We start from the raw sequence: 17,147 nt of genomic DNA on the forward strand, positions 1-17,147 counted from the left end.
AAACCCCAATTCTCACATTGGCATACTTCCTCGGCGAGTTTCTCCTTGGTCTTCTCTATCCCGACCTTTCGGCCAGCGTGGAAGCCTTTCTCATAACCACTGGACCTCGCAGTCTCTACTGTAAACATGCTTGCCGTCTCTCGATCGGAAATTGCATGACTTATCAGCCGTTGGGTCACCCTTTCCTCCACGATCGGATTCGATTGGCCGGCTACCCGTAGCTCGGCAGTTTTGGCTTTCCTTAGCTCACGCTTGCCCTTCTCCGCACGAGCCTCCAAGTTTCGAATTCGTTCATCCTTCTTCTCTATTTCACGCCGCGCGACGTGAAGGTGCATGCCGATTTCATAGGTGGTGTACAGCCCTTTCACCGCTCCATAAATGCCCTCTCGAAACACCTCGAAGTCAGGTCGACCAACCATCGACTGCTGGACTTCTGGCAGAAAAATCTGTCGTGCAAATTCGACTGCCACGTTCGAATCGCAGATGATGGAATCTGCCTCTGTCATCGGTTTGTTCCCGACGAAAATCGAAAAGCTCAATGGGCGTGGTGGTTCACTGGCCTCACTTCGTGAATGAGGGGAGTTTCCCTATTGGCGTTTCTCCTTCCTCGGTGACCTACTTCGTCGACATGGAGAGTGGCGCCTGTCACGTGCTGCAGATACCCTATCTCCTGAACGCGAAGGTTCGCCATCTCGATTCATTATTGAGTCTAGCTCAGCCAGTGTTCTACCCTCTCCTTTACTGTTAAAGAATAGTCTACTTGACATTCGTAGTATCTAACCTTCCTCAACAGCCTGGTTTAAATTGAGTCTGAACACAATAATGTGATGTATGGGCGCGAAGAATTCACCCCATTTATTCCTAACGGGTGCAGCGCCCCCGAGGCGATTTCATTAATGATAAACTTCAAAAGCCCGGTGCCGATCTACGTGTGCCTCAGCCACTCCATGAATTAATAGTATTCGGCCTTCCCAGTCCATACATTAGCCTTACCAGTTCATACATTGGCTGGGACAAGGGAAGATTTATATTAATTTGATCGGCCAAATATATAATCCTAATGCCGATCTACGTGTGCCTCAGCCACTCCATGAACTCATGGTATTTGGCCTTTCCAGTTCATACATTGGTTGGGGCAAGGGCTAATTTATTAATCTAATCGGCCCAATATCTAAGCCTGATCTCGATCTACGTGTGCCTCCGCCACTCTATGAACTCATGGTATTCGGCCTTTCCAGTTCATCCATTGGCTGGGGTAAGGGTAGATTTATTAATCTAATCGGCCCAATATCTAAGCCTGGAGCCGATCTACTTATGTGCCACAGCCACTCCATGAACTAATTGTATTCAGCCTTTCTAGTTCATACATTGGCCGGGGCAAGGGCAGACTAATTAGCCTAGTCAGCCAGGCGACAAGGCCCTGAGCAGATTTACTTGTTCGGCTAAGTTACTAAATTGCCAAGTTGCACTGCTATTTAGACGACAGTTATTCTTTGGGATGTTTAAGCTATTCATCTTATATTCCTACATCCTATCGGATTGATGGTTAGCAAGCACAATAGACAGTAACCATTTTTTCCAAAGTAGTGAAAAGAAAAACTCTTCATTAACAACAATTGAGTACATGCAATAATGCAAAGCAAGGGAAATTTTCATTCATAAAGTGAATACAGATAGTCATCATTTTATACATGAAGATTACCCTAAGTAAATAGAAGTCTACTAAAAAACAAAACATGTTTGCAAGAACATACATTCAAAATTCCTAACAAAACTAAAGTATCGCCCAAATCAATCTTCGGGGTCAGACTCAAGCGGCTCAACGTCCACTTGCTCGTATAGAATCGGCATTGCCAATGTCATATCAGTGGCAGCAAGGGCTTTGAGCCAGCCGTGTTTGAATCCCCGATTCTCGAATTTGGGGACTTTTTCTACATAATTTTTAAGGGCGGCGCCCTTCCCAGCCTCGAATGCTTTGGAAGCCTCGGAGTCGGCTATTTCCTTCACCTTCTTCGACTCTTCTAATTCGACCTCTAGCTTGGCAATCACCTCCTTGGCCAACTTAAGTGAATCTTCGCTCGCGTTTGCCCTCTCCTCGGTAGCCAATCTGAGCTGGTCAGAACTCTGCTCCCTTTCCGCCTCGGCTCCAGTTTGATCAATTCACTTAAATGGATGCTAAAAAGCTTAATTATACCATCATCTTTCCCACAGATATCTATCCACCGATAACAAACATTTCATCTAATCCTTTACACATAAACTGTCTTACCAATCAACTCAAATCCTTACCATCCTTCCGCAGTGCAATGTTGTTGATTTAATCCCATCTGCATGTCTTGCATTATTTACCAATCTATGTAAAGATAAATAGAGGCAATAAAAGAATATACAATAGACATAGATCATAACCATCAGAGTTGGTAGGTAAAACATATACATTTAACGTTGCCATCAATCTTTCCATGTACTTTCAGTAACTTATGCATGATGCCTAAGTCTTTCTAGACATCCTAAAGCTCAATGGATTCGTGTGTGAGATGGCAACTCATGCTCTGATACCACTTGTCACACCCCAAACCCGCCCCTAAAAGTTTGGGCATGACCACCTTAGAAACGGACATAAAACCTGATGTATATAATGTATGGGGCCTGAACAGAAGCATTTACTATTATAAAATAACATACATAGTAACATCCATCGAGCTAATACTAACATGCCAGGATCACATACACATGCTCAGCCCCCCCTTACTGAGTATATAACCAAATAGTGGTAAAGAAAGGGGTCATATACATACATTTAAACATTAGGTAAACAATTAAAGTGCAAAAGTGCAAGCCAAAATCTCAACAAAACTTCACAGAAACGCATGGCTTGGTTTGGGTGCCTGGACACACTGAGGTTGATAACTGAAGGGCGAGCATCAAGGGTTAAGACGGACTACCAAAGTGATTACCTACAGAACAGACATAACACAAAATGAGCGAAGCTCAGTGAATAAACAATTTAATGCTCATCTTGATTTATCATACATATCAGTGCGTATATAAATAGAGAGGGCATATGGTTAATTTGATTCTGCATTAATTCCAAAACGGCCTTAGGCCCAGTCTTCAAACCCTTGAATAGAGTGGCATTAAGCCCTTGAACATAATGGCATGAAGCCCTTGAACATGTTGGCATTAAGCCCTTGAACATAATATGTATGAACTCAAGAGGTGTCTCGCACGGATTCTAGAGGTGACTCACCCTATAGCACTTAGTTCCATATAGCACTTGGTTTCATACCAGAGGTCTTATACAAAATGGCCATAGGCCTAACAGAGTTCACAGATTGGCCATAGGCCCAGTTCTTATATGTATGGACTCAAGAGGTGTTTCACATTGCAGCACTTTGTTCCATATCAGAAAACAACTTATACAGAACGACATGAAACTCTTATCATGCGTGTATGAACTCAAGAGGTGGCTCGTACGGATTCTAGAGGTGACTCACATTGCAGTACTTAGTTTCGTACAACACTTTGTTTCATACTAACAGATTATACAGAATGGCCATAGGCCCAAATATTAATAGATTGGCCATAGGCCTCACAGATGTCATAGAACGGCCATAGGCTTCATAACTTTCACATCGGCTTTAAGTCTAGTTCACATGTGTATGGACTCAAGAGGTGGCTCATACGGATTCTAGAGGTGACTCGCTTTGCAGCACTTAGTTCTGTACAACACTTTGCTCCATACCAGAAATCATTGGAATGGACTAGTCCCTGAGTTATACAGTGACATACATGTTCTTTCATTCATTCACATGAGTCAACATAACTAATTTACGTTTAATTGAGTGCTACTGATATTTACCAATAAAGGTAAGAGCGTATTACAGATTAAACGAGTCCAGAGATATGTAGATACTGTTGTCTCGTAATGCACTTACATTCCACTTGTTCATCATGAATCCATACAATTGACTTACAGATAACAGTGTGTTAGTATCCATTATCAACAATAAACAGAACATAGTACCCAATAATGCTCTTAGATTTTCCCATGGTTTCTCATAAGGTGACATAATTGTCCCACAATAATAGAACAATAATATTAACGATAAACAAAAGGTAAATGTTCCATTACATTAATAAGAGTGAAGCCAATCACATCATAACGTGAGTCACATAATCGTGTTATTGACATTCAATTCTTTCTCCGGATTGAGTCATTCAGAGGTTAATCTGTTATGTAATATAATTTCACAATGGTTATTAACGTACAAAACAATCCGTAGTCTTATCCAATTATTCGTTGTGATGATCCACTCTAGGTGGATATTTGTATCATATCGGTGTGTGCCAAATCCTTCAATGTTTACATAAGTTCACACCAATTCTCACTCCACATACATGTTAACTTAATTGATCACGAAGAACAGAATGTTAATAATAATAATTATTAACTGTAAATAATGTACGTTTATAGTACTATTACTCACAGTGGTAGTTCTCTGATAGCGGTGGAACGATGTCCTTATCTTGACCTACAAACATAATGCACATAGCAGATTATGAGAATAAAACCAATCTCTTTTTATTCCTTACTCAATAGCTATGGTGGTTCTAGACTCATTAGTCCTCCATAGTTTATCATAAAATAGGAGGAATCGATAGGAGAAAGGTTCAGGCAAAGAAACGGTACAAACTCAATAAACAGAAAGTGAATAGTCATCACTAATTTGGGAATAACTATTTATGTACTTAGAATTTTGGAGTGAGACCACCACCATTGGAAACTAGACTTCCGGGGCTTGATTTTAGGCTCAAGAATCACTCAAAAAGAAGTCCAGATACAAAAGATATGCTTGTTCAAAGTTACAAGGTATAAGCTGAAACAGCGTTGGCCGCTCAAGTGGAAGAACCCGGCTGCTCGAGCGCCCAAAAACAGAATGAAAACCTTTTTTTCTTCTTCATGTCCGCTCGTGCGGTGCCCATGGCCGCTCGTGCGGTCTGGGAAAAAAAAACCAGTCCGAAATTCACACAAAACCCAACTTAGAGAACACATAGTAAGGTTCAACATAGATCAATCTAACACAAACTAAAGCTCAAAATCACATGGAAACTTAATCATAAATCAACTTAAGTTCTTAATCACTTTGAATTCATAATTATAATCAATCATAATCTAATTTTATGAAATTTCTAACTTTCTCACACACACACACACACATATATATAACCATTTGGTCATGAAATTAATTCAAGCTTAATAATAGAAGAAGTAGAATGCAATTCTCAGTAGATGATTCAAGTTAAATTTAAACAATCAATTAACCCCAAGCACACACACACAAGGCCACAATTACAAACCCTAAATGACATGAATCAAAAGGAAATTCTTACCCCACTCCGTGACTAAGGTTACACAAGATGAATTAAATTTATCTTGAGCTTGATTCTCTTAATTTCCTCTCAATCTCCCTTTTTCTTGATGAATTTCTCCTCTTCCCTTAAACCCTCTTCTTCTCTACATTTTTCTCTCCAGGAGATATTTTTAGGCAAGGTTCTTGACTCAAACATGTAAGGATCATAAATATATATGTATATCTAAAGGCAAATAAGGACAAAAGTCAATCGTTTAATCATCCCAAATCGAAATTTCACAGAAAATCTCATTATAGCTTAAAAATCATGCAGATTCCAAATGTCAAATCAATTCCGGATTATCCAGCCTCTAAGGCTCTCAATTTCTAATTCAAACATTTTACTTGTAACAGATCTTTTTCCTTATTGAACAGATACACATTCATAAACATAGGATTCACTTACTTAACTTAATTTAACATGGAATTTCACAATCAGCATTTAAATGCGCAGGACAAAGGACTGAAAATATATCAGAAAACATGTACGAGGGTCGGGTTATTACACGTTCGGCGTTTTTCTTTCGTGCCATTTGCGTGAGCGTTTCCCCAGCATTGTTCTCAGGATAGGAGTCAGGGAGATCTCCCAAATCAGTAAAGATATCTTCAAAGGAGGTTTCCCTCCGACTTGAAGTGGAAGGAGGGTTGGGTTGATTAAGGCCGGCTGTTTCGAATGCCGAGCAAAGGTCCTCGTCGACTTCGGCCTCCAAGGTAGATTGGCTCTGTTGTTCGGCAAACTCCTCAACTACTGTCTCTGTGGCCTGCTCTGAATCAGAAGTTTCGAAACCGATTTGCCTAAGGCTTTTGAAGCAGGAGAAGATAAGAGCTGTGAGAGGTTGTTCTCCGTGTGGAATCAGAATGTTTTCCATGGCCGAAAATATTGTGTAAGTCACTTCGTACCTCAGAAGTATATGGGCGGCTCTCCCTTGCTTCTGGATATTTGGACAGCCAAAAAACTGGAGTGTGATTTTGATGTTTGCAAGAACAGCGTCGTCGGCCGAAACCAGAACTTTTTTCAAATTGTTGCTTGCAAGAATATAAAATTATTAGTACTTCAAGAGAAGGCGAGTAAATATAAAGCAGATAAGCGTGAGCTACAAAGCAACCTGGCTCGCCTTTCTGTCAAGGTATAGAGTCTAGGCGATCCTCGCCTTCGCCGAATTCCCAGTTACCTCGGACAACGACCATGACATCGTCAACTCGCTTGCCAGAGCTGGCAAGCATAGTTACCAACTGATGGTCAGTGTCCTTGGCCCTGAGAAAATAACGCCCTAGCCGGCCAGATGATTTGGCCAAAACATAACAGTGTCGAATGGCAAGTATGCCAAGGTTGATCCTAAGACACCGGTTCAACTCTATAATCCTCATTATGATGCGAAAAAAAGTTTACGTTAGGTTGTGAAGGAATCAGACCCCTATGGCAAAGGACGACCCTAAGAAATGGGTGAAGGGGAAAATGGACTCCGCCCTCAGCGATAGATAGGAGAGGAAAGATGATTGTACTTTCATCATCCCTCTCCATATCAAGAGTGCTGTCTGTCACGAGTGACAGATGGACATCGTCGGGGATGAAAAAATGGCGTCGGAACCCAGAAATACGATCTGCAGAAAGTAGGTCTTTTAAATGTTTGGCCATACTAGCAAGTTTAAGGAGAGTGCTAAAATAAAAATAAGCAAGGAAATGGGATTCGAAAAAAAGGGGAAGAGAACTTACAAGGAGCAAAGGAGACAGCGACAGACGGAAGGAAGTTGCAGAGGATGCGAAATGGAGGACGTATATCGACTGGAAATCCAAGAGCTTCGAGTATTCAAAAAACATGCATTCGAAGAGACAATGAAGTTTCAAATCACAATAAATGAGGAAAATGTACAAGGGAGCGGGATAGTGTAATAATGACCAACAGGCGTGTGAGCTTTGACCTTTGCGTTGGAATGAGGTTAGCCGCTGAATTTTGGCTCTGACTTTTCAAGTTCGAAACCAAACACACCAGCTAACTGTTGTTAGTGGAGTGTTTGGAGGGAAATTGTGGGGGCCGAGTATAAGGGGTGCAAAGAGGCCGAATAATTGAACTTGGAGAGTCGAGGTATATACATTGTATTCGGCCCAATCTTGTACAAATCTAGAGGTATCCTAATCGGCCGCATAGCCAGTTAAGTGATGAGCCCAGTAAATGGTTATATTACGGATTAAGAGTGGGCCCTACCCTAAGGGCCAGGATCATATATAAATAGAAGAATAACAACCAAAGAGAGGTATGTGAGAACTAGTAAGCTTAACTTAAAATACAAGCGATCGAGAGAGTATATACAGACTTATCCGTCGGAGTGCTAATTCTGGCACCTCCGACTGAAGTGTTCATTCTTTTTCAGGTTACTAGCTGAGGATCTCGAGTGCCCCATTGGATCCAAAGAGTATTTCCAGAACCACTCCTCCACAGACTCAATTCATGCATGATATTTCAAAATCAAACCCAAAATAATTAATTTCTAAATTAATTTTCATAATCATGAATCTAATTTAATTTCATCATCTTCTTGCTAATTTCCTTTTAATTACATGAAATTGAATCCAATTATTTCTTAGATTAAATTTTTACATGAATTTCTTGCCAGAATTAGGCTTAGATTTCTTACCTTGAACTTTAATTTGTTGAATCTCTTGAGTTCTTCCTTCAATTTTCTAGCACAAACTTGGATTCTTCTTCTTCCCTTCTTGTTCTCTCTTTCTCCCTCTCAGTTCTCTCTTACTCTAGCTCACTGGCTTCTTTAACAAATAAGGATGAGTTTTCTCTCTCTACTAAAATGTCTCAAGTAAGGAAATGAAGGGACTCCCCCCCCCCTTTTTTTTTTATTCTGCCAAGTCCTCGCAAGGTTCTAGACTTTACCCAAACATACATCAACATTTTAATTAGTTTGAGTCTATGAATTACATGTTAGTTTAATTAAATAAAACTTAATATTATTTAATCATGATTACTACATAACTTATTTAATCATAACTAATCACAATTCCCACATAATTTAATTAGTCTAATTTGATTTCTATTAAGGCCCAATTAATTATATTTAAATTAATCAATCTGAATCAGATTTTTAATCAAATTCTCCAAATGCCCCAAATATCAAATTAAACTTATTACCATCATCAATCTTGGTTTCCCAAGCCATTAAAGTCTTCAATTTCAGATCAAACTCAAAATCCTCTTCAATAAATTACATATTCAATTGAACACCTCATAAATAAATTTAATTCATAATAATCTTAATTCCCAATCTTCATAAACTGAATCGAGTATTAATTAAACTCCCAAATGGGTCCGTATTTAAAATTAAACTAATTAATTTCACTTCCTTAAGCCATTTGGACCATAATTAATTGTTATTAAAATCAAATGCGAATCAGACTCCAAAATTCTCATAAATGCCAAATTACATTAGAGTAATCACCAATTAGAATCCAAATCTCCTTAATCAATTAAACGTAAAATCTTATACATGATGAGGTTGGCTTAATCTAAGGTTTATGCTAATTAAACTCAATTAATTCATTACAAATCATAATTTTGCCAAATTTCGCCGCAGGCTCTAAAAATCATGCTAAACACAAATATGAAATCAGTTTTGGTTTTTGGCATCTCTAAGGCTATAAATTTTCAGTTCAAGGTTTCAATTGCAACAGATTTTTCTACATTCAACATATATAAATTCATAATCACATAATAACTCACATGATTAAACATGCAAATTCATATCAAACACATAATCACATGCATAATTAAGTATATTACGAGTTGGGTTATCACATTCTTCCTCCCTTTAGAAAGTTTGGTTCTCCAAACTTAAATCACTTGTACCACAATTAAATTATGTAGTTTTGTCTCCTTCCATTTTTGTTCTTAAGTAACTTCCTTATCACTAAAATCTGATCATAAAAGTTTAACTCATCATCATTTATTTATAGATTAATAACCCAAATTGGCTTAGTGACCAGAAATTATCCTATAGTCTAACGGTGAACCTCATAGTTAGCTTCATAACATCAAAACATAAAACGAATTATTCATGAAACTCATATATTTTTGTTTAGCTATTCACATATCTCTAAATAATTCACATACTTCCCAAATAATTAGGGCTCAATCCCAAATAATACCCATGACTACATTTCCTTGTTTCAAATGAATCCAAAATATTCTATCATTGACATTCACATACTTCAATTCCTTGATTTGATGGCCAATGAACTATAACAAAGTAAAGGTTTTAATAAATGATGTCCACAACAGATTCAGAAAACAGATTTCATTTTGGAAATAGAATCAAATTCATATCCATAATCAGAAATTACAGATAGTCATACGTAGTACATCCATTAGCACTAACAGAACATATATAGAGTAGATAGTGGTTATAATAACCAGTTCCATAATGAAACCTCCGGTATCGGGTAACAGATAACAGATACAGAGCAGATAAGTTCCTCGACGAAACCTCTAGTATCGAGTAATAGATAACAGATATTGCATGATGCTAAGGATGCCACAAATATATTTCAGAAATTTGGACAATCATTCATTCATACAAAACATATCATTTCAGAAAAACCAAATCATATCTTATCATTTTGAAATTACTTATAATCAAATATAGCTTTACATAGTTGTTACTCACAGATAGTGACTCATAATTCATATATCCTAAATAGCAAGAGATTAATGCTAATGATGTTCATGATCTAACTCTTTTGTTTCAAAAAAAAAAAAATAAAAAAAATCACACTAGTTTATTGCGGATAGTCACTTGAAGTCCTTAAATTAGATTATGTATTTGATACAATATCGATAATTAATCCAAATTCTTGGTCCACAAATTCTTTGACCATAATAATTTGGATATTTGTTCCCATGCAATTCATGAGTCATCTAGCCAAATAAGTGGAGGATTTACTCTATTGGTTCTACAAGAAAAACATTTAATCTCAGAAGTCAAAGACAACTCACTTAGGTGTGTGATTAACATCACTTAACAGATAGAAGGTCCACTCACATTCTAGGGTCCATATCGGGGTTTTGGGTCATATTCATGGTACAACATTCCCAAATAATATGACTCTCTGAATAACAAGGAAATATTTATTACACAATCATATTCCCAATAATATATTCCGCGCATAACAATTGGTTCAAAATTAACAAACAGGCCAGGAGTCGATTAATGTATAGACATTTTGCTCACAATAAGTTTAGGTGCTCGAATTAACAATTTCATTTTATTTATCTTAACAATCTCATACTATGTCCCAAATGCCCAAGTAGATTTATCAATTCAAACATTTATAAAGGTGTCAATTCTAATTCAAGACTTTTTACATTCACTAAACATATTCTTATTGATCTCTTTATTAAGTACTAACCTTTATTCTGATTAAGTGACTTCGGACATCTTTTTGCTTTTGGACAATCTTTCACCCGATATCCTATTTCTCCACATTCGAAGCGCGCTCCCATAAGTTGATGACATAATTGTCTGTGAGGCTTGTGACATGTCTTATATAAGCAATGCAAGCAAAAGCTTGCTTGACAAGCTTAAACTTGCCTCCATCCCTCCATTTGTGTATGGAGGATGGCTCAGTGAGTCACAGCTGGCTCAAAAGATCTAAAATAATATTTGTTGAAACATGGTGGCCGGCCGGCCATCAGTGGTGGCTGGCAGTGCCTCATTGATGGCCGGCAGGCCTCATTAATGGCCAGCAGGGCTAAATTGATGGCCGACAATGCCAAAAAAAGGCCGGCAGTGCACCATAAGAATCATGCTGAAAGGACCAACACATGGTCCAAAAATGGAGCAGAAAGGACACAGGGTTTGAAAAGCTCAAACCTGTGACGTTCCGCTGTGAAATTCGAGTACTCGACGAGCAATCAAACTTGTCATTGGATGTACCTGCAAGCATATCCAAGTCTTGAGGATGGTCAAAAATGGGGTGTCTACAGTTGCCCCTCTTTGACAGAACTCGGAAGTCACAAAGTGATGGGAGTGAATGTCAAAGCCTAAAGACGACCCATTTTTGACAAGGCCAAAGACTCAGGCAAACATTCAAGATAACCATACAGAGATGCGCCTGCAGGCTGGGGCAAAATGCAAATGACATGCATGATGCAAGAGCATAACTTATGATTATGCAAAGAAAGCTTGTAATGAAACATCTAGATGCAAATGTTATGCAAAGAAATGCTACAGCAAACTTGTACATAAGCAAGTAAACACGAACCAAACTACATCTTATGCAGAAAGGATGTAATAAAATTATGCAATCTTAACCACGCACCCTGTGGGAAAGACTAAGGGTGACCATTGAGCACACCCGAGGTCTCAAACAAGATTCTGACGCGTTGCACGCGAAAGGAATATGAGTGGTACAAGCATTCCAAACACTCTTAACCAAAGGAGGTCTAACCCGTTGCACGCGCGAGGAGAAAGAACAATAATGCCCAAGGCATATGAGATTAACGGCGATAGATACACAGAGTAAACACATGTGACAGATACATAAAGCGAACGTGTGATAGATACAGAAAGTGAGCATGCGTGATAGATACACAAAGCGAGCATAGTGTGATAGATACACTAAGTGAACAAAGTGTGATAAATACACTAAGTGAACAAAGTGTGATAAATATACTAAATGAACAAGTGTGATAGATACATTAAGTGAAGAGAGTGTGATAGATACACTAAGTGAAGAGAGTGTGATAGATACACTAAGTGAACAAAGTGTGATAGATACACCAAGTGAACAAAGTGTGATAGATACACCAAGTGAACAAAGTGTGATAAATACACTAAATGAACAAAGTGTGATAGATACACTAAGTGAACAAAGTGTGATAGATACACTAAGTGAAGAGAGTGTGATAGATACACTAAGTGAACAAACTGTAATAGATACACTAAGTGAACAAAGTGTGATAAATACACTAAATGAACAAAGTGTGATAGATACACTAAGTGAACAAAGTGTAATAGATACACTAAGTGAAAAGAGTGTGATAGATACACTAAGTGAACAAAGTGTGATAGATACACTAAGTGAATAAAGTGTGATAGATACACTAAGTGAAGAAAGCATTCTCTTACCGAGACATGAACGATCTTACCCGGAACTTCTCTGGATGAACCGTACATACAATATCATGCCTGTATAAGAAAGAAACTTAATAGATATAATAGGATAGGAATGCATGTTCCATGCAAGGTTGACAGCATGCACCATGCTAATGTGAGAAGTGCATATACAATGCAAAGATGACAAATGCATGCTCCATGCAATATCTAGATACATATTCTATACAAGAATAAGGAATGCATATCCGATGTGGGACTAACAAATGCATGTTCCATGCAAGATATTAAAGTGCATATTCAATGCAAGTGTAAGAAGTGCATATACAATGCAAACATGAGAAGTGCATATACGATGCAACACAACGCAACATACATATTCTGTGCACAGTAATCAATGCATATTCGATGCAATATGTTTAATGAAGAAATGCGTGTCCTGATAAGACCGATTCAAACTCAACCTCTGATTTACCTCTCGGAGGAGTTGCAACGAATTAAAATGATACACCTCGTACGTACTGAGCATCACATGCTGAAAACATAGTCTGGAGCTTCCGCATAGGCCACTTGAGCTTAAAAAAAAATGTACTTCCCTTGCATTTTCTTAAGGGATCCAGGCACAAAATAGCAAAACAATAATCAAGGAGAGCATCAGAGGCCTGCTGGCCACTCCAGGAAACCACAGGCCACCCATCGGCCACAAATTAATCTCATCGGCCAGCAATGGCAGATTCGGGGCAGATTGGAGATTTCACCTCGTGCTATTAGGGATCTCCTGCTTCTGCATCTTGCGCTTCCAAACAATAGGAACTACCTTTCTTCCTGGCCATGTTCGCAACTTTTCCTATTCTCCAACAGGGTGACAGACTAGGTTGGTTCAGTATCCAAAATTGAGGCGCATGCCCGCTACCTCAACCTATGGGGCTTCCATATAGATTTCAAGCTGGGGATACACCCCTGGGTATTTAAACTAGACTTTAGTCTCGAAAATCCCAAACCTTTGCATTCTAGGCATCGCCATTCGAACTCTAGTTTCCACCGTCTCAGTCGGTCTCCTAGGAACTCATTGCAAACACAGCCAAGAAGCCTCTGGCAGGGAATGATACTCAGGGAGAGCACTTCTGATCGCCATTTTGGCTTGAAGCAGGCTTGAGCTTAAGCTTGAGCTTGAGGTAGAGCAACACTCATACTTCGGAGCATTGATAAGGCCTAAAAAAGCATATCTAGAATACAATCTCAGAATTTGCTGAAGTTGAAACAAACTCAGATGCTCCAAATTTTTCCTCTTTTCTTTTGCTTTGCAGTCCGAAACCTGTATAGCTTCAGATAGGTCCTGGTTCTATTGTTCTCACAAGACCTGGGTTGAACCTTGCGGTTTTATGAAAGAAAGAAATCCTATATTGCACATATGTTGAGAATCGCATAGCACTCTGAGCACAAAATGATTTATTTGAAATTGAGAGTGAGAAATGAGTTCTTAACCGGATATTGAGCCTACGACTGACCACAGTCAAAACAACTCAACAAAGGGAAAGACAAGGTAAAACAACCTAAACACATCTATTGACACTCAAAACGACTCAAAACAAGAATCAAGACAAACAAAACACACACACACAACACTCAGATGTGTTCCAATGACGAGAGACCTCTCGGTTCACAAGGAGCCCACAGCTTTTCCGGGTATTGTTTCCCACCCTTTCTTATTTGTGTTCCTCACATCACTCGGCTCTCAGGCTTTGTTTTTCTGAAAAAGCCCTTTTCTCACTTTTTCTCTCAGTGCACATCTCTCTATTCTTCAATCTCTCTTATTTTTTATCCCTCCCCTGGGTGGTTGATGGATAAGCAGGTAGTTGCGGGCTCTTGTCCATAGTATTCAACTAGATTCTCCTTCTTTTACTAACAACAGTGAACTTTCCCACAGAGGGGATGCGCTACAACTGGGCGTGTGTAGACACCCCATTTTTGACCGTCCTTAAGACTTGGACGTTATCGTTTGAACACTCGATGATCATCCATGTTTGTGTTCATTTTGAGTTTCCAAAGGTCTCGGCTGCGCTCATTGCCTTAGGATCTCTCAACTTGTCTATTTTGTGCTTGGTTGTGGACCAAGGACTCGTGGTTTGGCTTCTGAGGGAAGAGGGTGGCTTGTTGGTCATCCCTGTAACCCATCGGCTAAGGCATTGTGCTATCGGCTATGCTTTCTTGCCATCGGCCATAAGTGTTGGCCGATCGGCACTCTTTTTGGTCGATCGGCCATATTTTTGAGCCGAGGCCTTGCCACCTGCTTTTGTAGATATTTTCTTGCGAGCTGTGACATTTGGTGAGCACAGATCTCATCCTCCATACACGTGTATGGAGGGATTGAATCAAGTCTCAAGCTTGCTCAACAAGCTTGAGAATAGAAATTCTATAAGAAGGGAGGCCCCTCTCCCTTTCCAGAGGTTTTGAAAAGTTGATATAGAAATTATATATATCTGTCTCTCTATATTTTACCTCTCTCTCTTGTTTGGCCCTTGTTTGTGCCCAAAAGTGTAAAATCTTCACACTATTGCACACAAACACCTACTAGAACAACATCGTTTGGTTGCTGAGGTCCTTAGGAGCTGGTGTTAGAGTTTTTGGATTGGTTTAAGCTCAGAAAAACTACTGGAGTTGTGTTCTTGAAGGTGTTCTTCAAGGGTGAGTCAACTACCTTTTAATCCCCCATTTTGGCTTAAGCTTTAAGACTTATTTGCATGCTGATTTTAGCTTAACTTTATACTGTAAAAAGTTCTGATTTTTCATGCTTGTGATGTTTGTTTAAGGTCACTTTTGTGTTGGGGGTTGTCTACCCTCTCTTAGGCCTTGTTTGGCCTTGTTTTGTGCCTTTGTTTTTGAGCTTTGGGACCACCTTGTTTTGGCCTTATCACCACTGAAATTTAGAGGATTTTCAGTGGTGGAAAGGTGATTTTGGAGTCTTGAATAGGAGAGGGACACCCCCTCTCCTTGTGCCTTGTATGCTAGTATAAATGGCTCATAATAGTAACATGTTTGCTTAGCATGTTTTGGTTCCATTTCAGCAAGTTTTTGGTGTTATTTTAGCATGCTATACCTCTGTCTAAGGTTGGTTTGATAGCCTCTTACATGCATCATGCACTTGTAGAGCAATCTTGCATATTTGCCTTAACATGCATCATGCATTTAGGTCATCATTCTTGCATGTTTTGGCTCAACTCAAAGGAGCTTTTAGCCTTGTTTTACCATGCTCTAGCTCTGATTTGTATTGTCTTGGTCATGCATGCATTGTTTTGTATAGCCATGGTTCATTCTAGCTTGTTAGCTTTGAGTTTCCAAGCCACTAGCATGCGTCACTTGGGCTACTTTCATGATTTGGCATCATTTGTAATGATATTTCAGTGCATGTTTCATGGTCATACACTTGCCTTTGTCATTCTTTCTATGCTTTGAAGAGTTGGTGTTTTATGCCTTAAGAGTGGGTCATTGTGCATGCCTTATTGCTTAAGCTTTTTGGGATGCCATCTCAGCGGGTTTTTGGGCTTATTTTGACATGCCATAACTCTAATTTTTATTGGTTAAGTCATGCCATGTTTGGTTGTAATAGGTGTACTGTAATACCTCTTGTTAGCCTTGCATGCCTTGCATGCCTCATGCCTTTGGTGTTTTGTTCTAGCTTGTGTTGGCTAGGTTCAAGCCTGTTTTTAGTCTTCTATTAACCTGCCTTGGGACTGTTTTGGTTATCCTTGGCCCTTTGGGGCTTGCTTTGCATGGCCTTGGTTTAAGTCCCTTGGCTAGTTTCAAGCTTTGAGCCTCTTGCATGCCATACTTGTCTTGCTTGGTTGATTTGGCATCATTCCATGCTTATTTTCAGAGCACATAGTGTTGCTACACTTCCACTTTTGTCACCCTTTGAGTGCCTCTAAGGGTTGTACATTGTTGCATTAATTCTTGGGCCATTTGGCATGCATGCTTGTCTTGCATTTCATGTCATCAATTTATCACTTTGGCCATTGATTTGGGCATGGCTGAGGTCTGCCCATTTTGGTTTAAGTCCATCTTTGCATATTGTTGCATGCTTATCCATCTTTGCATGTTGTTGCATGCTTGTCACGTTGCACGTTGTTGCATGCTTGCTAGTTTGCATGTTGTCTCATGCTTGTTATGGTTCCATTGCATTTAGCATGCTTGGTACATTGCATGTTTTCATGATTAGGTTTCATTGCTTTTTGCATGCTTGTTACATTGCATTTGGCATGCTTATGTTGCATTACATAGAATCTCCGTGTTGCATGCATTGCATTGTGTTTGGTTTGGGGTGTTAAACCAAACACGAGGAATGAGGGACGTTTCATACTTGAAGTGATGAAACGTGCCTCAATCCTTGGTCGCCAACACTCTTGATCCAACATGATAGAGTTTAAGGCATTATGTGTTTTGTGCATTTCATTCACATTGAATTGCGCAACTCGGCCTCTTTGGCCATCATGCATCGAAATGCGTGATTGATGGCTCGAGAGTCGAGCACTACACCCCTTTGAGTTTCAAACATGATAAGGGGTGTAATTGCACAACATTTTCTTGCAAATGTATTGCCATGCCTCTGTTTGTACT

This window comes from Camellia sinensis, chromosome 1, assembly GCF_055761805.1.
Source record: "Camellia sinensis isolate YWXY chromosome 1, ASM5576180v1, whole genome shotgun sequence".
Taxonomy (NCBI): Eukaryota; Viridiplantae; Streptophyta; class Magnoliopsida; order Ericales; family Theaceae; genus Camellia; species Camellia sinensis.